The sequence below is a fragment of the Chelonoidis abingdonii genome, chromosome 19 (genome assembly GCF_003597395.2).
Source record: "Chelonoidis abingdonii isolate Lonesome George chromosome 19, CheloAbing_2.0, whole genome shotgun sequence".
In the NCBI taxonomy this organism is placed as follows: domain Eukaryota; kingdom Metazoa; phylum Chordata; order Testudines; family Testudinidae; genus Chelonoidis; species Chelonoidis abingdonii.
In genome coordinates, this window is record NC_133787.1 from 11,098,767 (window position 1) to 11,126,216 (window position 27,450).

Below are 27,450 nucleotides of genomic sequence, written 5' to 3' on the forward strand. Positions count from 1 at the left end.
GCAGTAGTAGGCTGTTATCCCTCATGCGGCCCAGCTGCTTGAAAAGAACATGACAAACACTGTGTAAATATAACGTACTTGCCACCTAACATTTTAGGAAAATAAACTGGATACCTCCAAAATGATCATGACTTTGCCAGTAGTCAATGGATAATATCAAAAGGCTGACTGCAACTAAAATTGTAATGGAGATGAAGCTTGTCTCCTGCACTCTAGGACCAAAGCTTTTACATGTAAAAAGTAATTAATGTGAAGAAACAAAAGAAATAAGAATACCTTATGTATACATTGCCTTTCATCCCCAAAGGTATTAAATTCCTTTACAAGTTTGATCTTATACAGACTATAAATGGAGCCACCCCTGGGATGGAAGGCGGGAGCTGTTGAAGTTGCACATAGCAACCCAAGCCACCAATTTTAGGACAGGAAGGAAGTAGCATATTGCATAAATTGAAACTTAATTACTAATACAAAATAGTGTTTAGTGTTCCAGAATAGAACTAATGGCTGGGGAAAGATCAGTACAGATAGCAAGCTGGGAAGAGATTGAACAGGGGTGGGTGTGGGGAGGTTGAAGTCTTGAAGGGCAAAACCAATGTATTCCTTGAGGGTTCTGCTCAGGGAAGACCATTTTAACTTAGGACCTAGGAGGGTCCCCAAGAGATGCTACATCAGTTTATGTCCTGACCACTCTAACCCCTTCCTGGCTAGTACTAATTGCCTTTGGGGCTGTATTAGGTGGCTTCAGCCCTTCCTCACCTCAGAAATGAAGCAGGGGCTTTGGGATATTTCGTGTCACTATAATTCCCTGTCCAAAGAGACATTTAGATGCTGGGGTCCAATGTATCTCAGGGCTGAATCATTCATTGTCTGGCTATGCTGCAAGAAAGTCAGGAGGTAATTGCTGTAGGTTCATTAGGCCAACTTTATTAACTTAAATATCTGATATTTGGCAATAAATTGTAAAGTGCAGGTCATCATCATTTTCTTAATCATTTCCATATAATCTCCACCTGGTGCCATCATTTCCACATAATCTTAACCTGCTGGTGAGACCCCATCCTCCTCCTCTTTGAAGAGGTTTAAAGTGCTAAAAAAGCAGGAGGAGGATTGGCTCCCTGTTGCATGAGACATAGGAATTTTAGACCCTCTCTTACTCAGATCCCTTAAGGGATGCTTTCTTTTTACTTCTGTTTCCAATTCATTGTTTTCGATAACATATCTCTTCCATACTAAGTTCCTGCACTGGACATTCACCACAAGTTTTGCATCTTAACTTGTGACATTATAATCTAACCTGCCTGTGACAGTGTACCCTATAAGGCTTTATGGGGTGGGGGTGCTTATAAATGTATGTATGATATAACTGGAATAGAGTTTTGCTACATATGCCATGTAACATATCTATGTAAAGGTTATGTTCATTCTAGTTGTATGCAGGCACTATTTGTGTGTTCAAAGTTATGAACATTGTCTGTATAATTGCTTGATTTCTAAGTAGCCTTAGTTAGAACATTTGGTCACTTCTTGGGAAAGGAATGTACTCAATCAAGAGGCATTTAACAGACAAAGAGCTTGGAAGACTTCAATCCACATAAGAAGTCTACCTGAGGACATTCAAGGTAGCATGTGGGTAATGACTTCTGCCTGCAAGTCCTGAGTCATGCATGGGCATGTGATTCCAAATCTCTATTTTGTGACTGGATTCTACACAGGGTGCGGAGGGGGTCTCCACCCACAAGAGAGAGTCTACTTAAACCCCTGGGAGACCCGTCCATTTGGTCTTCAGCTGGCTAAAGAAGGAGCCTCTCCATCCCCGCAGGATACTTAAAGGAAACTGAAACAAAGGACAGTAACTACAGGGGGTGTGAGTGATTGCTGGACCCAGGCTAAAAGGAGATTAGTCTGTAAAAGGGAGCATTCTGGAACTGGTGAGGATCTTATCTGTATTCAGTTTGATTAGACATAGATTTGCGCATTTTATTTTATATTTACTTGGTAACTTACTTTGTTCTGTCTGTTACTACTTGAAACCACTTAGATCCTACTTTATTTATTTAATAAAATCACTTTTTACTTATTAATTTACTCAGAGTATGTATTAATACTGGGGAGCAAACAACTGTGCATATCTCTATCAGTGTTATAGAGGGCAAACAATTTATGAGTTTACCCTGCATAAGCTTTATACAAGGTAAAACGGATTATTTGGGTTTAGACCCCACTGGGAGTTGGGCATCTGAGTGTTAAAGACAAGCACACTTCTGTGAGCTGTTTTCAGGTAAACCTGCAGCTTTGGGCAAGTAATTCAGACTGTGGCGTTGAAGTAGACAAGAGTGTCTGGCTCGGCAAGACAGGGTGCTGGAGTCCTGAGCTGGCAGGAAAAGCAGGGATAGAAGTAGTCTTGGCACTTCGGTTGGCAGCTCCCAAGGGGGTTTCTGTGATCCAACCCGTCACACTGCCTACTCCATCCTACCAGGTCCTGGAACTGCTATGGAAAGGGAAAAATAAAAAACAAAAAAAACCCCAACCCCACCCCACCTCTGCCTGTGTGGTGGGGAGGGAACAATTCCTTCCTTTCCCCCCCTCTAAAGGAAAAGGCAACCAGCATAATGCGCATAGTGGGTCAAGAGGGAGTCCAGCCCTTTTACCCAATTCATGGGTGGGTGTTGTCTGATCCCAATGAAAGAGGGCCTGTCCAGGGCTGCATGAATTATAAATATTGCCCATTCTCTTCTGGTCACCAAGAAGGGCAGTGCAGTGATCTCCTGACTCGGCGCCAACTGCTCCCTCCTTCCCATCTGTTGTAGGGGAACAGATATGGGGAGCCCTTATATGGGCAAAACCCTGCTCTTCCTCACTAGCCAGACAAAAATCCACTGCTTGTGAAGTTGAGCACAGTCTCAATGGCTTTCTGCTGTGGAGAGCTCATGGAACTGGGAAACAAGGAAGACAAGTAATACAGACCAGGATGAAGCCTTGTCTTCTGCTAGATCTAGGCTTACTTGTATGGGTTGACCATCAGTCTGTCTTCAAGGGCTGTTGCAGTATTTCTCAGTAAGGAGATGACGAGGAAGAATAATTGTTTTATAGAATGGTGATGAGGGTGGGGGGGCTAGAGTTGGCCCTATAAACATTGACTCATTAGGCAAAAAAAGACGTCTTGCACTGACTCTCTAAAGAAAGGATACCATGACAACAGTTTAGAAACCATACAACACTTCAGACCATGAAAAGATTACTTTACTTATGGTTTTGTAAATGGGCTACCAAGCAAAACTCACTCCTGAACTAGGGTGACCAGATGTCCCAATTGTATAGGACCAGTCACGATTTTTGGGTCTTTTTCTTATATAGGTTCCTATTACCTTCCCAGCCCTGTCCCGATTTTTCACACTTGCTGACTGGTCACCCTACTCCTGAACTGGCCAATACACTGGAACTAATGTTCCTGCTGTTCATTAAAAGGTGGTACTTGTTACAAATAATCAAGTTGTCCATTACATGCTTCACTAGAAAGCTGACATCCCTAGCATTACAGTGTCCCTGTCATTGGGGTGTAGTGTCACTTCTGACTCACTATGAAAACTAATGCCTACTTTATCATCAATTCCTACAGCAATTGAGAGTTCTCTGATTTTCTCTTCTCAAAGAATAACCAAGCCTACCCTCATTTGGTCTATGAAATCTGGTTGAAAATGTTTAGTCTTAGTTCTCATTTCAGGATGTCTACACAGCCATTACACACCCATGGTGAGCCCATGCCAGTTGACTTGGGCTTGCGGGGTTCTGGCTATGGGCTGTTTCACTGCTGTGTAGGCTTCTGGGCTCGGGCTGGAGCCCAGGCTCTAGGACCCTGTGAGGTTGGAGGTTCCCAAAGGTCAAGCTCCTGTACGAGCCTGAATGTCTGCACAGCAATGGAACAGTCCCACAGCCCAAGCCCCATGAGCCTGAGTCAGCTGGCCACAGGTTTTTCTTTGTTGTGTAAACATACCCTTCCTTGCATTGAGGTCGTTGGTAAGGCCGAAGGCCAGAAGGTGCTCAGAATTGTTCTGGACATACCTAAGCCAGGAGTTATAGAGTGGCTGGGTGCCCCTTCTTTTTCGTCACTCTCCCCTTTTATTTTGGTGGCACGGCTCTCTTGTGATGTGCTTGTTGGAGGAACTCTCGAAGAGTGTTTTAACTTGTTATTGTGTGTAAGAATTGTGGCCAAATATGAGTCTCATGGAGTTACGTGCGTGTCTCCAAATCAAGGTAGTCACAAGATACTTCATTAGTAGTAGGCATTTACACTAGTGTCTATAGGTCCCAACCAAAATTGTACAGTGCCAAGCAAAATGGGGCCCTAAACACATAGTAAGAGAGCACCCCACAGATCTTACAGTCTAATAAATAAGAAGACAGTTTGAAATTTGGATGAGCTTGAGATTTAGATGAAGCTTTTCATCATTAGGTTGCCTTTAGGTGGCGTTGGCTGGTAAATGTGAATCTAACATGTTAGGAATTTAGGGGCTGTTACAGCCCCAGTTGAAGAGACTTTAAGCAACAACTAAGGCAAGTCTCTCTTTGATACTTATGATAAGGTGGAGCAAGTGTAAAATGTGGTTCATTTGACTTTGTGTAAAGAGTAAGAATATGAGGCCCTAAGTGTATTGTGTACAACACTGAATATTAAACACACTCGAGGTCAGCTTTACCTGTAGAGAGACAACACCCATTGACTTTAACAAGACTTGTGTTCAACATCCAAAGACAAAAATGGACCACCAAAGTACTCTCTTCGCAACTGGAAAAACGGCACCTGACTCATTAATTTCACTAAATCCAAAGCAAACGATGCAAACATCTGAATTATTCACTGGGAGAGATTGCTATTTGTACTAACATTAATATTTGGGGTCAAATTGTGTCCTCTGATGCAAATACAAAGTTCCCTTTATGGCCAGTGGGAATTACATACCCATATCTGAAGAGAGGAAATAAACAGAAACTCCACTTGTCTAAATCCTACTTGTTGTCATTTTTGGCTTTGCTAAGGAAACCCAGGAATAAGTGATTTATATTAAATAAACAAGCTGCCTCCCCAGTAAAGAATGCATGAGATCTGTAGTTCATGCTCTTACCTAGTATTTCTATTGTGGTACCACTTAACAGCCATCCAGGTCAGGGACTTGTGTGCTAGATGCTGTACATGCACAGGCACTGTACAAACAGTTGTAAAAATTAGTTTCACTTTGGACATCTACAGATAATCTTTCAGTTTGTGTATAGCACGTTCAGACCAGTTCAGTGGGGGGAAGGTGTCTATAGGCCAGTACATGAAAAAAGGTCCACAGCCCATTGACCTCATTGACCTTTGGATTGACCTTTGGATTAGGCTCTGTTTCCGGAAGAAAGAGGAAGAAAAGCCAATTAATATTTGAAGATTTTCCCAAGACATTAACCCACTGAGCAGACTCCTTTTTAAACCAAGATGAAAATGCAGGTAATCTTTTTTATTTATTTTAATGGATGCTAATATATATAATTTGCAGTATTAGCAGAAGAGCTGGAGTAGAGCAGCCTACCAGAAAATATTTCACTTCTCAGCATTTTTATATATATACATGTTTACCTCATGGTATATTGACTCAGTTCCTTGGGCCCAAATTCTCTCAGATCCTACAGCAATTGGTGTATATAGGTGCTTAGATTTATAAAATTACTGGTACTAGGAAAGCTCCAGTTGCCCTGAGTGCAGCATTTACCCACGCGCAGCACCAAGTAGCAAATTAGTGAATTAGCTTCTGAGCTAACATTGAGTAGTTTGGACAGTTGTAAGTAAATTGTTTTTGTTGAGCTGATTGTTTTAAAATTAAGCCTGCAAGCACTGGAAGCATCAGCAGCACCCAAGGAGACTCAGAGCCTATCTTCAAAGTTATGACAAGTCAGCCACTTGGCAGCTCTCGCAGTGACCTATATTTTAATATGGGCTATTGGATTATTTCTAAAGAGGCTTCTTAGACATAAAAGAATTATGCTCATTGGCTGGTCTGTGGCAAAAATACAATTGAATTAAGGGTTGAAATAATTTAGGATCCAGCTGGACAAGTTGTCCCTGCGGCTGAGCAGTAACAGATATATTAAGCTGTGGAAATTACACAGGAAAAGGTATAATTGATCCAAGGTAAACTCACTACTTTATATTGAATAAAGTAATGCTGATAAGCTGAAAGGTTGGAAACAAGGAGCTCAATTGAAAAAAGAAAATGGAAAGTCTGGGTAAAACAAGTTTACTTTTAAATCCTAAATGCACTGGGGGCTGTACACTTTCACAGCTAAAAGCAACAAGAGGTGCTGGGTACCTTATTTTGTGGGTGCCCAACTTGATACTCCTCCAAAGGGGCCAGATTTTCACAAAGTAGGTGGCTCTGCACGTTGTGAAAGTCAGTCCCCTTGAAGATGTGTCAAATTGGGCACTTAGAATCATTAGTCACACTGGAACATCTTGTCCACTCTGACAGTCCATTTCCTACATACCACTTTGTTAATTATTATTATTATTAAAGCAAGTGAACCCAAATACTAATGTCTAAAACAACTGCTGGCAAATAGTACTCGACTATATTAAAATCCATCCTTCAGATACACACAAATAGAACAGGTAATGAATACTGATATATAGAACAGCATCAGAGTGGGAACGTAAAGAATTGGGTCAAGGCAAAAAAATTTTTTTAATGATTTCTGTTCTTTTAAAAATAAAACAGGACCAAACTTGACTGAGAAATACCAACTTCAGATAATGCATGCAGACATATTTGACCCCCCTTGAGTTATACAGGTGTAGATGAGGATGGTGTTTGGCCATTAGTTCCCACTTTAAACAGTAATTCTTGATTCACTTTTCCAAAGGCAGCTCAAATATTTTTGTGGGCTGTTTCCTTATTTCACAAGGAACCAAAAATGCATCAAGACCAAGTTGGTGTTATTGCTATAGAGACAGTGACGGGTGTAGATCTATCAAGTTGAGGGTTATATGTGCTTAACTTCAGACTGAATCAAAGTCTGGGGGGAGTGGGAGAAGAAGGAGAACAACATAACAAATCCTTAGAGGCACAGTTTCCCTTTGTTCCAAATTCTCCTGACAAACAGTGCTCTAGCTATGTATCTAATGGGGAAGATGAAATGGGCTGCCAGGAAGTGTGGCATTTATCTAGATCGTGTGTATCAATTGAGTGTCTGGAGATGTAATAATTGCAGTACTTGAGCTGCAGTTTTCTGAATTGGCTTGCTTTTTCTGGCAGAAGCATTGTCTTCCAATGCCTGGAAGCGGATACACAGTAAATGTAACACTTTCAGGTTGATGCAAAGATTTGCAAAACTCTTTTTGGGTTGCCCTAAAGCTCCACCTGCTGGTTACAGTTCAGTTCAGTTTGAGGGATGAAGAGGGAAGTTGTAGTGTGAAGATAACAATATGTAGAAGAACTGATGCTACCGACCAAGGGCGCTGCTTGATGGTCGCAAAGGGGAACCTGCTACTTGTGTGTCTGTTCCTGTGTCCAGCCCTCTTATAAAATATTCTGGTCTGCAGTCATCCAAGAGGCTCAGTGATTTTCTATGGAACTTGAAACCACCTGCTTCGAGGTACTGTAGGCACAAGCAGCCATAACAATACTAAAACAGTTAATTATTTAAACCATAGAGTTAAATAATTAAAAATGAGTGTTAAAAGAATGATAAGGTTGCAAAGTCAAGCATTCAAAAGTTAGAAAATCTCAGATGTAAGGCTGTCCATTCACCCTTAGTTCAGCCCCAGTGGGTGTTATAATAGTCTTGCGCAGCATCACATTAGAACTGTGTGGCAGAGCCAGGAATAGAATATAAGGGAACGTCCTTTGTCTTGTTGGAACCTTCTGCCTCATTCACAGTCTGACCTATCCACTGAATGTGACAGTGACCCTATAAAACAAATAGTATATAATCATGGAATTAAAGACCTCAAAATACACCAGGGGCGTGACTAAAGATAGGGTTATGAGGGCTTGTCCAATTGAAAAGAACTGTGAATCACACCGACCAATTGACACACATCAGTATAAGAGCTGAGACTAGAACTCTTCCCATTCAGAGCTCTAGTTCTGTGCATGCTCAGTACTGTTGGCCATCTCCCATTGTGTACAAAGTACCGAATGATTATTCAGAATGAGTCACCTTCAGGAGATTTTCTGATCCCTTTATACCATTGATAGAACATGCTCAATACTCCCAACAAAGGGGCAGTTTTTGCCTGGCTCATGGCAATGATTCTACATCACTTCTCCTTATCTCCTACAATACGGGTATCTCAAAGTCAGAGGGAAGGAGTGTGGCCATAGTGCACTGTGCGTTAGCTGTTCTCTGATGCCAATGGCTCATGCAGAGCCCAACCTGTGTTGCTGTTCTCCAGCTCACAGGACTTCTGTGGAGACTTATATGACCTAGTAGTATGAGAGAAGAACCCACTCCCTCATCCATTTGACCTCCCTTTCCATTGTGATGGCACTACTAAAATGGATCCCAACCCAAACCACTTCTAGTTTTATTTTTACAAAACCAAAAGATGACAAGGCTGACTTTGCAAATCAAGAACCCAAAAATGGCCTCCTTGGTCCAACTCTAATTGGTGACATCTTTTAGGGCCATTCCTACTGTGAAGTAGATCCAAACTGTGGAAATACTTGCACTGTAATTTCACCCATTCAGTGCCCATTTCCTAGAAGTACTCTTAAGGAACCCATTTTTAGAAAGAACTGACCTCTCAGCCTTCAAATGGAGTAATTGGTTTTTTGACTGCTGGGAAAAATAAAACACACAAGTTTCTAAAACTAGCACCAACTCTGTCTGACCCCTCTCTGCCATGAGCAAACACACAGCATGTGATCTCAAGGAAATGGGAGTGAAAACAAAAACAAAAAAAACCCCGGTAGGTTTTAAACACAATTTGGATTTAAGAAAAAATTGACTGTCTTTGTTCATTTCAAATGAATCAGTTAAGACTCAGCTAGTAGAGAAACAACACCCCCCGCCTCCCCGGCTCTGACTGTTAACTTTTCATAGGTAATTCTATTCAGGGTGTAGTGATTGCATCCCAGTAAAATATAAACATGTAAATACTGCCAGTAAGCCATGAAAAAGCACCCTCTTGTTTCTCAACTAGGGGAGAGAATTTTTGATTGCTGTGTCATTTAGAATGTAGGAACTGTAATAGCCTATAGGTTTTAAACAGCAAATTACTTAAATAGAACAGGGAGACTGATGACACTGTATCATCAAAACATAAACTGATTCAGTTTTGTTTATTTATTTGTGGGATAATGATAATGGCAAAGGATTAGTCAAGGCAACAAATTCCTTTTGAAGGATTAAACTCTGAAGTGAAGCCAGGGCACTGAATAACAGAAACCATACATTGTTTGGATAATCTATGAATGTATATGACAAAGCAGGGCAGAATCAAGCATCCCCAACATTAGAAATATTTTTTCTAGCTCCATGAAGGTTTGCAAGTTGCAAGACTGGCCCCTCAGACTATCCATTGATCCCACTCGTTTGGCGATGCTTAGGTATATTGTTCTTCAAGGCAGGGGTCAAAAATGAACAGCTGTTGAGAATGTTCCACGAGGAAATAGACTGTGTCAATAAGGAAATAGGCTGAGGTGATGCCATGTACCATTGCTAAGGATTTCAGGATCATTTGGGAGGCAATCTCATTGTTTGTATTACAGGAGCTCCTACGTTAAGCAGGGTTCCATTGGGCCAGGCACTGTACACACATGGAGGACCAGCGTTGATGACTTTACAATTTAAGCAGATAGGTCAGACAAAAGTAGGAGGGGAAACAGGTGCAGTGACTTGCTTACGCTCATGCAGCAGCTTGGTGGCAGAGCTGGCACTAGGACCCTGGTCCTCTGAGTCACAGGCCAGCACCCTATCCACCAGACTATACTGTCTCTCCAGGATACCAGTCTGTCTTATTTTCCTGAACTGTCATTAGCTAAACTCCTTGCCTTGGAACTGCTTAGAACTGATGGGATTGTTTTTGAATATTTGTGAGGAAGAGCAAACCCTCAGCAATCACAAAATGTTCAGAAAGAAATGCCATAAGGGAGCCCTTTCAGAGACACTTTCCTTCCTGTCAGTTTCACCATTGTGAGGAGGGGTGGAAGTGGAGTGAGGGGTGTGATCAAGCATTTCTTACAGAAGCTAAAAAAGCCCTCCTTGGTCATGCAGCCAAGGAAACTTACAACAAAAAACGGTCTCACACAGGATTGTATGGACACCCCCCACCAAAAAAGCAGAGTGGGGGGAGAAAAATAAGTGGTGGGGGACAAGTCAGGCCCAGGCAAGGTATTATGTGCCTTGTGCTATCATGGGAAATCACAGTATGTTAATGTGGGAAATGTAAGCGAATGCTGCTCTGAGTGACTTTTCTATTGGCAAGAACCTGCACCTCAGTGAGACATACTGTAAGTGTTTATATGGATATCTAAGCCTTAAGTAGACAACTGCAAATAGGGAAGGTAGATGGATTACGTCTCCAACTGCAAGAACCTGGGAATAATTGTCTGTATGTTTTCATATGCCCCTTCCTACAGAACCCGCCATATTCAGAGTAGCACAGCACACACCATGTCTATTCCATCAGTAATTCAGATTCTGAACTCTTCAACAATGACCATACCTACTGCAAGTTACTGGGAGCAAGTTTCTCTCCTAATGAGGTGACAGGGTGTGCTGAGTTAGGCTCCACACCTTAAGAGGGGCTGGACTACCCTATCATGAGAGAGTCAGGAAGAGAGGGATTTTCTGATTGGAAGCCAGGAATGGTGGCAACCTAAGAACTGGCATGTTTTTTCTGTTTTGGGCTGATGTTATTTGTTTGTAGTTTACACTGGTAAGTTGCTTGAAGCAATGTGGCTAGAGACTTTGCTGGTTTCTGTCCTTTTTGCTTTCACAAGACCCCTCTAATTAAACTTGAAATTATAGTGAGCTTTTTTTTTTGGAGGGGAAGCAGATATGTTTGCTTAACGTGGGCCTCCTGTGTGAGGACTTTCTGCAGCTCCTCATTCCCTGGCTCTGACACATTCATGCCAAAACTATTTCTGAATGGCAAATCACTCAAAAGGAATGTTGCATCCTGACCCACATCAAGATATGTGACCTTCATTTAACAAGTCTAGAAGATTAAAATATGAGGTGAGCCAGATCAGTGCAGTGTACAACTTTTAAAGGAGAGGGAGCTGTACCGTTACATGAAAACTCTCTACATTTTGCTGTGAAAGTCTCAAGTCTAGGCAAAATTAATGCTTGGCCTGTAACTTCCAGCTGTAAAATTGCTGTGTTCTCATTCAGCCTCTGAACATGTATCTGGTAGGCCTTGCAGCATCTACTGCTACTAGTCAAAGTCTTTATAGGTGCTGATAAAAATGATATTTTTAATTTTTGTAATATCAACTGATAATATCAATGTTTGTTTTTAAGCATTTGTATCTATTTATATTTTCATTTATGCAAAATTATGAGTCTTAGGCTTTCTTTTTTCAATTTTTATCAGCTTCAAATTTCACAGTTGTGAGAAATTATGCAGGATGGGTCTGACAATTATTTAATGACTGTAGACACTGAGATTCACAAAGTTAGAGCTTTATAACCATAAAACACAAATTGTCAACATCACGTTAAAGTATACAAAGTAATCAGCCTTAAATCAAACTCTAATAAATTCTCGCAAAGCATTCTTCTTTCTTTGTCTGCACATTTTGATTATTAGCGATGGAAACATTTTTTTTCATTGATGTTTGTGCGAACGGTGAAATAGATGTTTACTGACATTTACAATAAAAATATCATTCTTCCAAACCTACACAAGAGGCGCTTAATTATGTAACAACAAAGCACTATTCCACTATCCTGTGAACTGATTAATACATACTGATACATATCACTCTAATATCATTCCTCTTCCCCCTTCTTTGTGTCTTTCCCGCCTCTTTTCCTTTTCTTCCAAATCTTTACTTTTTCAAATGTGTCTCAGTCAACAGCTAGTTGCTTCAGTTCCTTCTAATCAGTGCTGCAGACACAAACACACACACAAAAGTTTGGGTCAAGTGCCTACAATAGATAGGGTCAGCAAAATAACTTATTGTAATGCTTATGAGGGCAGCAGTAGCTGTGGTTGGTAGGGAAACCCAATTCTATGTTTCTCTGGTGTTATAAAAACTCAACCTTAACATCACATGAATGCAGATTTCTAACTAATAAGCACCATTTTCCTCATGTTAAAACCTTCTCAGTTGATTTCCATACAACATAATTTATCATCTGTTTCCAACCAGTTCACCTTCTCTGGATCTTATTTCTCAGCAAATATACTTGATAACTTAATTTCAAGAGGCTGAGAATTAAAAGGTCAAATTTCTATCCAGGGTAGATTGTTTTCTATTTGTATTGCAGTGGAGACTAGAGGCCCAAATCAGGGGTTGGGACCCTATTGTGATAGGCATATAAGAGAAAAAGAGGCTATGCCCCAACGAGGTTATAACCTAAGTAACCAGAGATAACAAGTGATGGGGATTGAACCAAAATCCAAATCTTTAGAGGACTTTGAATACAGATCTGAACTTGGCAGCTCTGGACTATTTTAAAAATGCCAAATAAAGGCCTGAAAGGAGAGGCTTATAGTGTCAGTGCTGATATTAACTTGCTGCAACTGATGGAGGATTTCTTCTCGCTTATTTAATACTAGAGTTCCTGTTGGAGGAAAACTATCAGGGGGTAAAACTCAGCAAAAGCCAACAATCAGATGCAAACAAATTAACTTCCTTCTTAAAACATTGTTGCACTGAATACATTCAAAGTTCCTCTGGAACTGGTTACTTAATCAATTTAGTTTGCAGTCCCAGTTAATTCAACAACATTTATTCTGCTTTCCACTGCAAGTTATGGGTCTGTTATTATATCTGTTAAGGCAGATATTCTTTCCTGATTTCCAGTGAAGAACTGAGCTCGCCTACATGTTTGTCATATTGTTAAATTTGGAGCCCTATCTTTTCAAATATTGGTTATTTGTTTTCAAAGCAAGGCCCATATTTGCTCACAATGCTCAGAAAACTGCTATTAGCCTTGTACTAGTGATTCATCACTTTGTTAATCAAAGCATTGATGTTTGGGATATTTGGCATTTATATCCAACAATTCCAAAGTGTCATGCAATCAGAAGTCACTTTTTACTTTTGCTTAAATGTTTATAGGTCTTCTGGAGCCCATATGTGGTGATACTAGGCAACACAGACTGTGTTTAGTATGTTTGGGAACTGGAGGTCAAAAAAAGAACTATATATTATTGTTTGTGTCAGAGTCTCAGTAAAGAATGTATTCATTGCAAGTGATTCTGTTCTATTCTATATAGTTTCTTATCCTACCCCATCTCTGTAATACCTGAGTGCCTTCCAGTAGCGCATTAAGTGACATGACTACCATCTTTGTGTTTCATATTCTCCCCAAGGGGAGAATTGTGTGTGCAGTGTAGTGTTTTTGTTTTGGTAAGATTTTTTTTTTTTTTTTTTTACACGTGCACCCTACTATGTGTGTGCTAAAGAGGAGGCAGGTCAAAGAACTATGCCTTGCAGTTAGTCCAGATAGTAATGAGGTTAGTACCTGTGCAAATTTGTTCCGTAAGTTTACTTGAGTCCTCTGTCCTTTCTACCTTGGGCGGTAGTAGACCCAGCATGTGGCATGCTAATGTCTGTCATTTAAAACATCTCCAGACATTGAAACCAACAAAAATGCCTCCTGTCTGAAACATTAGCATAGGCACACGTTCCGTATTACATAACTGGAAGAAAAGTTAATTTTTTTCTTTCTCTAACAAAGATTGGATCCAGTTGAGTGGTACTTATCTTTGGCAAACTGTTTTAATAATTGATCATTCATTTTTATTAAGGAAAAGCTGAACAAAACAAACAGAGGTGCTGAGCAGATATCTTCAGACTAGGAAATGGCCTGAGGCACAAAAACTGGATTTCCAAAGCTGCGGTGTGTTCAGCTTCAGCATTTTGGATCAGATACATCTTCAGTTCCCATATGTTGCTAGTTGCTGCAGTAACTCCACAACTCCATTCCATCCCAAATTAAACACAAAATAAAATGTCACCAAACAACAAACAGACAACTCCTTAAAAGAACATACAGGTAGGATGAGACATGGAAGAATGAACCAACCGTCTTCAAGTGGACACACATCACCCAGTCTTGTACTGAACTCCACTCACATAAAAATACCTTCTCCTAATTCCCTCACCAGTGTACATAACAGATTACTAGTGCTGAGTCAGGACCCAATCCCCAACTGGGACCTGATCCTGCATACTTCCAGATTGACTTTGACGAGAATTTTGTGTACGCTAGTAATGAAAAAGCATGCTCCTAAAATAAGACTAAGCAATTATAAACAGTACTGTATGTGTGGAGCTAATAAGGCTGAACCAACTTTTTTTATGTTTTATTTTAGCAAGGTTTAGCCTATGACCAAATTTCTTATTCAAGCCCTACTCTCCATCTCTGTTTGTCACTGGGACCAGCTGTCTCCTGCAGCACAAGACAGAGATGCAGGCGGAAAATAGAAATTAGAATAGAGGGATGCAACTTATCCTTTATCATTTGGTGATGCTACTCTCAGTACAGTATTTGCATAACCAGCAAAGAGCTGTGACAAATGATGCATGGTGTGCCCTTCAAACAGTAATGGAAGTACCCTACAAACATAATCACTGACAGAACATGGTGACCATAGCAGCAGCAGCTGAATTGTTCCCTGCCAACCAGCCACAGGTGGGTTCCTCTGGAATGTATCTGCTCCACTACTTGTAATTTATCACAGTAACATGCCAATACTGCCACAAATCAAATCTGTGTTTCCTCATCACACTGTACTCGGGCTAGTTGTGATTGGGTTCCAGGCAGAGGTCTCATAGAGTCCATGTAAACAAACATGCCTTGTTTTCCCAGGATGGATTTCATTAGAGCTCGGGATTAGAGCTCTTGGAGAGGGGTACGATCCCCTTTTTCCTACTGTTAGGAGGCTGAATGGTTCCCACATCTAAAGGCAATAGACCAGGGCAGGTTCCAATATAGGTGTGCTCTCTTATGTAAGAAGAAAAGGGGGTGAGGGGGCGGAGTGTTTGGCTCATGGAGCTAGTAGAGTGGCTATTCAGAAAAGGGTTTGGAGTGGTAAGCCACTTAGCTACCCTATCAATCAGAGTGGGGGCAAGGAAAGGCCTGCAAGAGGGTCTTATCCTACATCAAACTACTGAATGTGCTGGGGGAAGGGGAGGAGACTGGGGCTCTTACATACTCACCTCAATCCTGTGGAGAAAAGAGGCACAAGCGCACAGATGATGATGATGATTGGGTCACTGGTTGTGGTGTTTTGTGATGTTTTAATAATTTTGTTTTTAAAACCTCCAATTTCCTGGCTTTCCTATAATCCTGTGGTGGGCAGGGCCATTTGTCATCCCATTGCTGTGGCAGTCAGGCACACCCTGACATGGCTCTATAACCCCATAAACCAATCTGGAATGAGGCTGTAGTGTATTGGGTAGTATCTCTTTTAAAAATGTGTGGCCTCCTTTTCTTCTCGTGTAGAGGCCACCAGAATCGCCATGTATATATCCGTTATGTTTGTATGTAATTAGTAAACAGGTAGTTGGAATCCAACCCTATCTGTATATTTCCTCATCGTTTTAATGTTGTGTAAAGAGCAAAGACATGACAGAGAACGTGGAAAGTGAACCCAAATGAGCTAAAATATATTTCAACACGGGACCTATGGCAGGTCAAAGATGGCAGGGAAATAAACTGTGATTGAGGAGTATTTTTGAGCTTAAAAGTATAAAGTTCAGTGAGCTATGATTTGTGGGATACTTATATACCTTAGTGAAGAGAACTCAGAGATATCACAAATGTTTATGATGCCAAAAGTTTCACTAATTTTAGCAAATGTTATTTGTCTGGAGACTTGTCCCTAAAGTCTGGTGTTTGTAATTCACAACTTGATATTCGTTCTCCTGTTTTAAAAATAACTTCATCCAATCTGGGAGTGGAAAAAAACATCATGTGATTTAGATAACCAAAAGCGAATGGAGAAAAGTTGCAGTGGACAGTTTGTGAGTATCCTATAGGCTGAATGTGTTTAGTTCAAAGTAGTCAGGAAATATTCATGGATAACGAATATATTCAAAGAAAATCAGCACAGGCTCTTAAATAATTTACTAACTAAAATGGGGCCAAAATTGTAATTAATAGTTTGACTTGCTGTAGCAGGAGTACATAAGGCAGAAGCTGCCAGGGCAATACATGGCTTTATAGTAAAATAACATTAGCATTCTCCAACCTAAGGTTGAACAAAGAAGGAACTGAATAGAATCTGCGTTATTTGAAAGAATGCCTACCTATACTTACATGCCTTGCTAGCATGCAAGCTACAGTGCTGCTCACTAAGTCAACATTACTGTGCTATAAACAAGCTGCATTTCCTCTTGCACAAATGAGACATTCAGTGCAGGATATGCACACGTCTTGTACTGGATGGCAATCCCCCTGCCCTAGTAGTGATACTGACTGGACACCAGTTGGCACTAAGTAAGTGCAAATATCCATAAGCTGGAGATGTCTGTGGTATGTGGGCTCAGCTGCGTGATTATTGGGACATCAGCTTTGCTCTCCAATGGTGTGAACGCTGCTTGACTGTCCTTCCTGCTCTGTTGGCTTGGCGAGTCTTGAGAGCAAATGGAAAGGAACGCTTTACAGCAGCGCTAGGCCAAATCGTTTGTGTGTGATGGGGGGAGAACATATGGCTCTGTCCTCTCTCCTGTGGCACACAGCCTTTATTTGGCACACTTTAATTTTCAATTCCTGTGTCGCTTTTTCTGTGAGTCTCCAAAAATGGGGAGAGGGGGAATTGTGCATGTTTTTTTTTCTGGAGATCTATTCATAACTGATAGGCCAACCCCTCAGGTTTTCCAGAAGGCTTGCTGCTGCTACCAAGGGCTGGGCTGGCATGAATTCTGTCTCCCTTTCCTCCTGTGTTGCACTGTTTTTGTACCACCCTCCCCCTCACAGTGGTTACTCTTGAGGAGAATATGGTGGGAGGACCCTGGGTAAAACTGACTTTCAATGGGACCTAAGTGAAAATGGACTTGTATGCCTAAGTAACTTTAGAAAACTTTACCTCCTGTTTCTGTCTTGCCTGGAGCTAAGTTGGCTCTTTCGTTTAGTGGCTGCATTACCTAAACAGCATGCTGGCTTAGCTGCAGGTGGTTGCCCAGGAGAAAGTCCAGAGTAGTTCTTGCTTTGTTGGTGGCTCACCCCCACATGTAAATTGGTCCAACAAAATTGGGGGACTGCAAGGCGACTGCGACAGAGACTGTGAATAACTATATTTAAAGGGAAATAACCTGGACAAACATCTAACCTTATGATTTAGCTTTGAAGGTTAGCTTCACCATTAAAGAGCCTAGAAGCTTTTGTCAAATGAAATCTGGAGTCCCTCGGCCATATGTTTTGCAGGCCCAAAGTCTGGATCTGGAGGGCCTGACCAACTTACATCATTAAACAACACATATTATAACTCTATTGCCCTACCTATATTATATTTTGGGTAATTACATTCTGATTATCTAAACCAAAATCCCTTTTGTGGTTTCTTTCCTGCCTTTTTATTAAAATCAATCCAACAGCTTTACTTACCACATGCAGCCTGCTTTATACATAATGGATTGGACCAAGGTCAGGCCAGTCATGCGTTCTTACCAAACGAGCGGTCAATGAATAGCTCTCAGAGTAAATCAAATTCCTCAGTCTTTCCTCCTGTTTATATACAACTTTCTGGCGAAGAAGTCCTTGAAAATCTTGAGCTGTTGTTGGCCTACACCTAGATAGTTGTTTGATTTTTCTAATTCTGGAAGGTACTTAGCTATCATGGTAAGAATCTGAACAGAAGTAGAAGAGCTTCTAATCCAGGAATTAAGTGGCAGTTGCAGTATCCTTAAAAAACGATGTGGGACTGGGCAACTAAATAGCTCCCTTCAAAGACTATCTTTAGTGGAGCAGTCAGAGACATAACTAGGCTGGTCCTGATGTATGTGATGTATGCCCACCCTTTAGTCCTGCAAGACCCTTGAGATTTGAAATGAACAAAGCCTTTGCTCCATTTGAGATGCCCTTCAGTGGATTTCTAATGAGTAACACATAATAAAGTAATAGTAGCCTCATTCAATAATTGGGGCCATTTTCCCTCCTGCATAGCAAAATTAAACATTTCCAGGAAAATGGCATATAAATAGTAAGTGGCAGCCATTGGACCAGGTGATTCTCAGACCCGCAATGTATTATCACATCCAAAATCTCCTCCTTTGTGAAAGGGTGGGCAAGTTTTGTAGATTATTCCTTGGTCAAGTTATGTAAAAGCATTGACTGAAAAAAGATTTTTTTCTCCCTGAATTATTTATAGTTCTTGACATATATAAGGAGGTACAGAATTTTTCAAAAGCGCAACTAATGATTTAAGACTCATGAGTAACTACTCCCTATTCTGTTTTTGTACCCTGAATGGCTCTAGGTCCTAGTCTTGGCTGATGGCTCAGACACTCTTTGTATGTTCTCAAGTATTACATGATGTATGTATTTCTAAGGTGTTCATCATGGTAACATGATATCTGGCACCAAAAAAATCTGCTGCTAAGTCCTACAAGGAGCTGAGCACTCTAGGGGCTATTCAGAAAAGCTCTTATGCATGTGATTATCTTTAAGCACATGACTCAATTTAAGTCAATGGGTCTAGTCCTATGCTTACAATTAAACACCTGCTTAAGTGTATTACTAGATTTAGGCCATAGTATTCAGCACCTTGCACGATCGAGCTGTTAGCATCTATTAAACTGGATTTGTTGTTATGATCTTATGTTTGTCAGCAGTTTCTGTTTTATATATGGCTTGGCACATGCTATGTTGCTTTTCTAAATTGATAATGTCATTCACTAGGTTTTAAATTTTCTAACCAATATCTTTGTCTGTAGTTAGTTCCATGGCAAATAGCATGCTTCTTCATGGTAAAGTTAAATGCTTCCCTTTTGATGTTGTGTGAAGTCTCCTCTTAAGTATCACATAACAATCATTGATTCTGGAGGATAAAAGAGTTGGCAGTTTCTCTCACCCAGGAGGGGGAGGGGTGAGTACATCTCGATCATCCCGTGGTCAGAAGTGCATTGGCAGGAAAATGCCTCAGCTAGTGAGGAGCAGCTTAAGGAAATAGTTTCAGAGACCTGGAGGAGAACACTGCCTGGAATGGAACCAGAACGGGTTCTGGAATGGGAGGTGTGTCTCAGATCTTTATGGAATGGAGATGGGGCAGTGATTTTTGAGTAGCGTAGCGTATCTTTTGCTTTTTAAAATGTCCCAGTTTAACTTTCATTTGAGCCAGGCAGTGAGGAAAAGCTGATGTTCGGTATGGATAGGTAAGTTTTGTATGATTTTTAAAGTCCATGTTAAAGGTGTGCTTAGAATTTGGGATTGGACCTCTTTTACACATAAGTATAAAATAAGATAAAAGCTGCTATCCTACCTCTGCCTAGGCAAGCAGATCTGAGGCCTCTTCTGGGACTTATATGAAATGTCAACTTACAGGGCCCTTCAGAGAATGGATGGATTTATTTTTCTCCCCTGAGTTGTCACTTTCTGCATCAGCTGCAGTTTCCAAGTAGATTTAAGTTGTAGGCCCATGCAGAGTACAATGCAGTCTAGTTTAAGGAGACAAAGACATAGATTATAGTAGCAAAGTCTGCTTCTGAAAGAAATGGCAGGGCAGGTGGAGGGGGGCTTTCCTAGAAACTGTGAGGGGGAGGCTTTCATAGAAACTGCTGCCATATGATCAATCAGTCAGCAGCTGGGAATCCCAAACCATCCCTAGATAGTGAATGCTAGCAACAAATGGCAGGAGCACACTCAACAGAAAGGAAAGATGTCCTCCTCAGTGTATCTTCCATTTACTACTGTCAGCCAACAAGCATCACCTCAGACTCATCTGCATGGAGCTTCAGCCAGCTACCCCTAGCCTTGTCCATAGAATCATAGATCATTAGGGTTGGAAGGGACCTCAAGAGATCTAGTCCAACCCCCTGCTCAAAGCAGGACCAATCCCCAAATGGCCCTCTCAAGGATTGAGCTCACAACCCTGGGTTTAGCAAGCCAATGCTCAAACCACTGAGCTATCCCTCCCCTCCATGTCTTGTTCTCACCTGTCCTTTTGGGTATGACCTTCAATAGCACTGTCTGTATCCAATGAGGTACGTCATCAGCATAGTAAAAGCATCTCAGCTATTGCTTCCTTATTTCACACGTTGTTTCCTTGTGTTCCCTGTCTGGCTGTCTGAAACCACCATCCATCTGTTGTCTTATCCTTGGGTTGTACTAGTCTTATACTTGGATTGTAAACTGTGTGGGGCAGGGGCTATCTATCTGTTACGTGTTTGTTCAACGACTGGCACAATGTCCACTTTTGGAGATAGGATACAAAATAGATGGCCCACTTATCACATAGGACACTGTAATGTTTGTGCTCACACCATGCCACTCTGAAAGAGTGCGTTTTAGCTGGCTTAATTTCTTAAATCTATTTTAACCATACTATACAAACTCATAGCATTGCCCCAAGAGGCTGACACACTTTTAAGAGAGAATGTGTTGTTCAGTTTACAGCAATAGCCCTTTCCCAGGTGCAGTGGCACACACTTCCATAGGACGTGCTTGTCGCCATGCTGTGGGAGAGATGTGTGCATAAGAAATGAACCCGCTAGGAATAAACACTGTTTCCCCCTCCTCATCAATATTTGATCTACTGTTTGTTTATCCACCCAAACTGGGATGAATGCATGCCAAGTTCTGCCTCTTTGTTTTCCAGCTGAGATATTTCTCTTGGCAGGTTTTTCTGTGATATGGGCAGGAAAATATTAACAAACTTGGAAGACAATGACTTAGAGTCTGAGTCTTTGAAGAAAGGTAGATGGATTCTGTATGGGGAAAATAGCGAGGAGACCTGAAGAGAAAAGTCAGAAGGGTTTGACTGACATGAAATTATTTGAATTCACAAACCCCACCACAGGTTGAGAAATGAACTAACATGAGACTGATTTCAGTTCAGCTCTCCCCGTAGAAAGTCCAACACTGACTTCAATGAAAATCAGATTGGACTCTATGGGCATGCGATACATTCGTTAGACACTTGCCTGCCAGAACACGGAGCCTACATGAATTGTGCAGAGACTTTGGGGCGCAATATCTCAGATAGTACAGTCACAGTGGACAGGATCAGTCTCTGATGAACTGGAAATGCCTCAAGGTGGCAAGCAAAGCAGAGACCGTTGCAGGTGAGAAGGGCAGGCATTTAAAAAGAGAAACACTGATGCTCAAAGTAGCGTATAAGGCAAAACCATGCACCCTCTTGGCATAAACAATCTAATCTATTTGATCTGCTCTCTCCTTGCGCATTGTGGTTTTGATCTCATGCTGAACTTACCCCACGTTTAGAGGGGTCAGAGTTCGATTATTTCTTCGAGTTTGAGAGAGACAGCATGGTCTAGTGGGTAGAATACTGAACCAGGACTCAAGAGATCTGGCTTTTAATCCCAGCTCTTCCAATAACCTGCAGTGTGACCTCAGGCAAATACTTAGTCACTCTGTGACTCTGTTTCTCTTCTCTCTCTTTGCCTTGTTTGTAAACTCTTCAGAGGAGGGAGAATCTTTCACTGTGTGTTGATACAATGCCAGTCCAGTGGCTTTTCAGTCTCAGGTGGCATTTCTAAGTCCTGCTGTAATAAAATTAACAGCATTAATTAAAAGTGTATCATGTTAATAGCTCAATTTCACTTCAGCTCTGTGCCCTGATCATTCCCTTCGCAGGTTCATGCCTGGAGGGTCCTTTTAGTTCCACAAGTTAATCTTTGTATTAAGAAATGGTCCACGGTGGAAAAGTTTAAGGCTCCCTTTCCTACTTTTAAAGTGGAAAAGGCAAAGATGGGAAAAAACTAAGACTGACACTTACTTCAAAGGGGATTCTAGGATTGGGCTGGGTTTGAGTTGGAACTAGTTCAAACCTATGTTCCGGTTGTATGGATGTAAGCGCTACATCCTCGCTCTACCCGTTGCTATTTATATGTATTAAACATATTCATTTTCCTTTCTCAAATATTTTCTGTTACAAAGGATTTAGCTACCAAGTGGTCAAAGAAATGTAATTCAAGAAAATCTTTCAAGACCGGCAGGTTTACGGTCAAAGAGAAATGTGCATAGCCTCAACACTTACTATGGGGAGTGATTCATCCACTCATTGCTGTTTCTCCTTTGAATAGCTGCTCTGTTTCATAGCTAGTTATCTCCAGTTTCAAAAAAGCTTCCTGCATTGAAGAAAACATCTGCCTTAAAAGCTGTCAGCAGTGCTAAGTGATTCCTTTTAGTGTCCTACACTTTTTCCTGTTCACTTTCTTTTTTACGCTTTAAGCAAACATTTTGAATTTTCCTACAATCTTTGATATTGGGAAGTATGAGCAGAAGCACCGTCTTACGTGCCCTTGGCCTTATCTTTGTCTGCAAGGCTGTTGTTTACCTTTGGAAAGGAAATTGTTCTTCTTGAACAATTATAGTCTTGAAGCCCTTGCTTTAATCAGGTCTAATTTGCATCACTTTGCTTGTAGCATAATGTCCGATGCTTAGGAAACATTAGGAGCGGTAATGTCCAGAAACAGCAGGGCAAGTTGTGGGGATTTTTTTTAAAGAAGGCACTTTTAAAAAAGAAAACAAAACAGAGCTGATCTAATGTTAAATATTTAGGACTCTTTTGTGCCACTAGAATACAGCTAATAGTAATAAGCCCTGTGGCTTAAACCAATATCCAATTAAGGGTATGTCTGCACTGCAGAGTTAACCTGGGCTTTTACCCGAGTTTTAGGCTTAACCTCGCTCCCGTCCACGCACAAAACCCTCTGATCCTAGGTTTGGAGATGCTTTAAGCCTAGGCTAGCTGATCCAAGCGGTGTAGGTTAAATCAGAGTCTGAGTGTTGGCTGAACCCTAGTGACTTTGCAGTGAGGATATAGGCCAAATGACCTGAGTGCTGATAGTCCTCTAATGCCTTCCCACAGTTCCCCGCAAAGGACAGACAAGTTCTGCAATTGATACAATGCTAGAGTTCAGCACAAAGACCCCCTGGGATATGCCTCCAAACATACGCAGGTGCATCTAGAAACAGTGCGGACACACTAATAGTGATATGGCTTTGTTCACATCCAGACTAGGCTAGTGCCCAGGCCTGAGTGCGAATCACCTGATTAACTGCGGACTGTAGACCCAGCCTTAGGGTATGTCTCCACTGCACCAGGGAGGTGTGATTCCCAGCACAAACAGACCCAAGCTAGCTTAGCTTGAGTTCCCATGCTAAAAATAGCAGCTCAGGAGACCCACTTGAGTCAACCTCACGCAGCCCCCTGGGTTTGAGCTCAGGTAGCTGGCCCAAGCCACTGCCCACATTGTAATGTCCACATTGCTGTGTTTAGCGCACTAACTGGAGCGGACCTAATGTGAGCCAGTCTATCCACAGGGGGAATCACACCGCCCAGCTGCAGTGGAGACATGCTCTGAGACCTATGGGAAGGGCAGATTATCCCACATCTGCCTGCTGCGAGGGTCCGACATCTTCCTCTGAAGCATCTGGTATCAGCCACTGTTAGAGACAGGACATTAGACTAGATGGACCTTGGATCTGATCCAGTCTGACAATTCCTGACATGTTGTCGTGTCACACCAGGGCCAGACACACAAATCCCTCCCCCATCCCAGAACAGCTAGTAACATGTTGCTGGCCTATACCATGATTACCAACTGAGTTAGTGTAAGTCTTCTGGATAGCTAATGTGTGTGTCCTGAAGCTCCAGCTTCTGTGTCCAAGGGATTGTGAAAATCCCAGATCTCTTAAATAATTAGGTTTCTAACCTCTTGATTGAAGAGAAGCTAGAAACTGTGAGTGCTAAAGGCACCAAGAACAGTAAGACAAAGACCTCAAACTAACAGTTTCATTTTAAAGCCCATCTCATGATGTAGAGTGGTGACACACATGCTGTTTGAATCCTTGGGGTTCAAATACTCTTCTGCCAGGAGCATCCCCACACCAGCCCAGACTCTCCCCCATTCCTGCCAACCTGGGCTGGGATGGGGAGTTTTACACCCACAAACCAGTTTACTTTTGCACATGGTGAATTGCACTGTGTGTTTAAAGATTCATAGAGTATCAGGGTTGGAAGGGACCTCAGAAGGTCATTTTGTCCAACCTCCTGCTCAGAGCAGGACCAATCCTCAACTAAATCCCTAAATGACCCTCAAGGATTGAACTCATAGCCCTGAGTTTAGCAGGCCAATGCTCAAAGCACTGAGCTATCCCATGGTGCACCAGCTGAGCAACCCTCAGTAAGTTGCTTGTCTAGATGAACAATTAGTGCCTGGGAAGCTGGGATGATCAAAACCCCCGTGAGACAAACCTATTGACCCCCACTTTATGCAAGCATCCTTATTCAGGAAGGTTGCTTAAGTATGGGTTTAAGAGTTTTCCTGAACCGGGGCCTTTAAGAGAACAGTTAACAGCAGATTTGGGATTTAAATAATTTCATTTTCATTTTAGTTCTGTAATTTTTGCATCCTTAAGGACAAATATCACCAACCTAGGAATGGATAATATGGTAATTATAGGGATGTGTTATATGAACATTAGCGTTCAGGATGCCTCTGAAATAACAATAGTAACATTGCCACATAGTCTTTTCTTCTGAAGCTGAGAAATAGCCTGCCTTGTACTGTAAGGGTAGCAGTATTGGGTCTGATGATGATCAAGGCTAATGATGGCTCAAAACTTGTGTAAATACTAAAATGCCCAGTGCTTGTATATAAAATTCCAGGACTGGAATGAATAGGGCTGCCTTAAATAGGATAACATATGCAAGCTCTGGTTACACAATAGGTTGACATGATGATCTACATGTTTGTTCAGCTTAGAACAAAATAGATGAATAAAAAAACCCCCTACAACCTTTAAAAGATAAACCCTTCATTTTAACCTGATTTTACATTTCAAATAAACATTATACAGATAGCCAAATAATCTAATATTCATTTGATTATCTGAACATTTCACCCTTAATGGAACAATTAGTTGGGATTGTCAAGTTATATGAATATAGACTTTATGAGCTTAAAGTAACAGTCCGAAAAAGTAAGATAATAGGTATATGGGGGTTTAATCTGCCTTGAACCTTTGGGGAAAAACATCCCTAATACCCATATGAAGTAATTTTTTAGGTGATACATGGGTTTTTTTATGCTTAAGTCTTATCAATCATGTTGCAGTGATTTTGAAAGATTTAAAGCTAAATGGATGACATTATAAATCAAATATCAGAAGGGCAGCCGTATTAGTCTGGATCTGTAAAAGCAGCAAAGAATCCTGTGGCACCTTATAGACTAACAGACGTTTTGGAGCATGAGCTTTCGTGGGTGAATACCCACTTCGTCAGATGCATGATAAATCAAAATACCTGTGCTATTCACTCATTTGTATTGATTCTGTTTTGTGATACTTTATGATTAGTACTATCAATAATCATCTGCCAGTGCAATTTTTTCATGCTCTGCATTATTATCATGGTCAACAAACCACATGGCTGATGGCAATGGGATTAAATACATGCTTAAGCGCTTTGCTGAATTGGGGCCCTAAATGAGCCTTCTATGCTCTCTGCATTGTGGCGCTGAACGTACCACATCTTGAACTTTATCTGCATACTGTATTTGTATCAGATTAATTTTTTGTTAGCATTTTGGCTTTACAAAATGTCAGAATCTGTCCTGTACTAATGAACTGGCCAAATTTCAACCAAGCTATGAACATAGCCACTAAGCCTATAAGATGTTTATCTTCCGCCTCTCTATGTATAGTAATCGTGTCTCTGCTATCTTAAACGCTACTGACAAACTTCATCTCATTGTTAATCAATCTAATAAATGTTATTTCATTGGAAAGGGTACGCTTACTCCTGGGATTTAAAATTAATTAATTAAATGTCATTAAAACCAGATACATCCTCTGATTACATGTGACTTCATCTTGTATGCTTGCCTGCACAGTTATGAATGTCAATTCCCACCAAGCCTTAGGATTTTAATTTTGAATGTTATAAATTTTCATTTTTACAGTCAAAAGCTGAACTAGTGGGTTTTGGGGGGGGGGGTTGAATGTGTGTTGGAGGAGAAGGGTTAGTTCCTGCAAGTGCAAAAACTCCACATTGAAAACAAAACAAAGCACAATCTTGGAAATAGCTCAAGCCAGCAGGCAATAGTGAATCAGGACCTGGTTTGGCATCTGTGATGGATGCTAGGCAGATGGCTATAGAGAAAGTATTAGATCTAACAGTTGCTTTGTCTGCTAGCCATCAATGTGTTACTGACCTCACTGATCCTGTCCAGTTCTTTCTGGGTGGGGTTCCATCAGAGGTGTGTAATTTCTCGTCAGGCTGGAAGCCCTCTTGTATGGACTCCTGTGCTGGTCAGTGTAATCACTGTTGCTGTTGAATATCTCTGTGAAGCAGCCTGGTTAAGGCATGCTGGCATTCTTTTCTCTCTGTTTCCATCTAAGCTGGCTGGACATCAACATGTTGCTTGGCTAACAGAGCACAGTGGATGCCTGACAACTGGATGAATCACTCCCCATAAGAAGTGAATAGAGTTCAAAATTATGTCCGTTTTACCACAAGATGAATGTCTTATGTACCAGGAGTCCACTGCTGTTGAATTCTTACTTACCCTGCACTGAAATATAAATGTATCGTCCTTCAATGCTAGATTGAGAACTGTTTCTTTTATTTTAGCATGGCTTTTTAAAACTTTCAGCATCAGTCCCTCTCTGCCACTTAGTTAGATATAATGCCTGGTTACTCCAAACTGCTTTTAGTTTGTCTTTTAAAAGCTCCTAGAAGCCCTGAGGATGCCTAGAAATTAATTTATTTGCTTCTTGCACACCAACCAGCTGTGCATATATTGAGTTAGTGTCTCTTGTGCTCAATTAATTCTCTCCAGTGGATGGTGGAACCCCGGCTACATTCTGCAACCATTTGTGGGCCTTTTCTGTTTAATGTATAGGGCTATACCTTTTGAGCTGTGGTAGCTTCCCATTGTGTAACCCAATTGTTACAGTGCTCTACAGTGTGGTATTTCACTTATTGCACCCCAATAGAAAAAGAAAAGTCAAAGAATGGGTATAGTTTGTTCAGGAAGGATAGACAGGGGAAAAAGGGAGGAGGTGTTGTCTTATATATTAAAAATGTACACACTTGGACTGAGG

The 27,450-nt window shown here is 41.2% G+C and overlaps 1 protein-coding gene across 2 annotated transcripts in view; it reads right to left on the reverse strand.

The window, feature by feature from the left end:
- Positions 1–18,615: 18,615 nt before the first annotated feature.
- Positions 18,616–27,450, reverse strand: part of LPCAT2 (lysophosphatidylcholine acyltransferase 2) — a 71,867-nt gene continuing 63,032 nt past the window's right edge. Inside the window, exons 15-16 of one of the 2 annotated variants that reach the window (XR_012657290.1) lie at positions 21,590–21,881; positions 18,616–19,814 (exon numbers count right to left, since the gene is read on the reverse strand). The gene's annotated coding sequence lies outside the window, so the exon portion shown is untranslated. Of the gene's footprint in view, positions 19,815–20,745; positions 21,882–27,450 lie in introns of those variants that run through there. The other variant, XM_032773509.2, reaches the window with a different exon arrangement.